Source organism: Echinops telfairi, unplaced genomic scaffold (genome assembly GCF_000313985.2).
Source record: "Echinops telfairi isolate 266 unplaced genomic scaffold, ASM31398v2 ScPeMD7_7458;HRSCAF=8496, whole genome shotgun sequence".
Lineage (NCBI taxonomy): Eukaryota > Metazoa > Chordata > Mammalia > Afrosoricida > Tenrecidae > Echinops > Echinops telfairi.
Window position 1 is genome coordinate 15,643,256 of NW_022111358.1, and position 1,662 is coordinate 15,644,917.

Here is a 1,662-nt window from a genome sequence, read left to right on the forward strand (position 1 = left end):
TTGCTTCTCCTGGACATATCTACTCTAAGACCAGCTTTGGCCAAGTGACCCACGCTCCTGACCTTCAAAAACATCACTATCTTACATTTGTCCAACCAGTTTCTAGCTGTCTAACCTTGTCTAATCTTCCTTTTGGCTTCCCACCCTACCCCCAAGCTCTTCAATCACTTGTTTATCAATTTCACATGTTTTATTAGCTGGGTCCTGACTGATACAAGAACAAATATTCTTTGTGATCATTCTACTTTTAAGAACTGTGCTTGCTTAGTAGCCCATATAATAAAATTGGAATGATACAGAGAAGATTAGCATGCCCCTGTGCAGGGATGACACACAAATTCACAGATTCTCCTAGACTTTTCACATCATAGACATAGATATAGGCATAGGTAAAAATAGATGTAGACATATATATAAAGTTTATGAAAAAATTGAATATAACAGAATTTTTTACAAACTTTTTGAAGTATATATATATATATATATATGAATGATAAACTGAAGTAAAAGAAAGTTCAGGTCTCTGTTACTGGAATACTGAGTTTCTCTAAATTAAAGTTAGCACTAAATTATTACCTAGAATTAAAAGTGAAGAATAAAATATTTACTATATGCTGAATAATTGGTGCCGTTTTACTAAGGAAAATCTGTAATTACTCAGTTTATCTCCAGTTAATATTAGCTCAGTTATTCAAATCTAGAATATTCTGTCTATTCTATAATACGCCTGTTTTATCACCTTACAGGCAAAAAGAGAAATTCTAATTCCAAAAAAATTCTCAATTTTTATATGGTTCACTATAAACCATTAAAAGTGATGTTACATCTCCTATAGTAATATATAAATGACTCTTTGCTCACTATTAAAGATGTTTACATAAAATCTTAGTCTTTCATATTTTTAAGAGAAAGAGTCATGGCAGCACAGTCAGTAAGGGCTTGGCTGCTAATGGAAAGATTTGTCATTCAGACCCACCCATCAGCTCCAGGAGTGAGAGGCAGTGTGACCTGCACCCCTAAAGTTGACAGCCGAGGAAACTCTCGGAGGCAGATGTGTTGCATGGTGCCACTACTCAACAACACTTAACAACACTGCTCAGATCTAGAAGCCATAAATCAATGAAGCCATAAATAAGGAAATGTTTAAGGCTAGACCTAATAATAAATGCTAAGTTTTAAATGTAAACTTATTTTTACATTCATATTCTTTTTTAAAATCAATGGAATGAAGGTGGGTTTTTTAGATACTAATTTGATTGTGTTCCCAACCTTACAAGTGAAAAAACTGAGCACAGAGATAAGTTTTCAAAGAAGTAAAAGAATTTCCTCCTTTCTTTTCAATATGCCTTAGCTACATCTACATCTCCTATCAATAATTTAATTTTAAAATTATTTCCACTTGCTACCAAAATATTATTACTAAATTAATTTTTAATTTATCTCCTACTGCTGGCTGATGTGGTTTATTGCAGCAACAGTTCAAAGCTGTCCAAATTAAAACTGACATCAGGTAATAACAGGCCCTTATGCACCATATTTCAATTTCAAAAAGCAAAAAGTCCCCTAAAACATTTTTTAATGTTTTAGCTAATATAATAGAAATTTTTGGATTTCATCCAGTATAGTTCTTTGAATTTTTTTGTAATACTTAAGAAAGAGGAC

At 32.4% G+C, this 1,662-nt stretch overlaps 1 non-coding gene across 1 annotated transcript; it reads left to right on the plus strand.

Annotated features, from left to right (window-relative positions):
• The first annotated feature begins 256 nt into the window (after nucleotides 1-256).
• LOC115872910 lies at nucleotides 257-362 on the plus strand. The gene has a single exon (XR_004048112.1). It is a non-coding gene; the product is annotated as a U6 spliceosomal RNA (small nuclear RNA).
• Nucleotides 363-1,662: the final 1,300 nt, after the last annotated feature.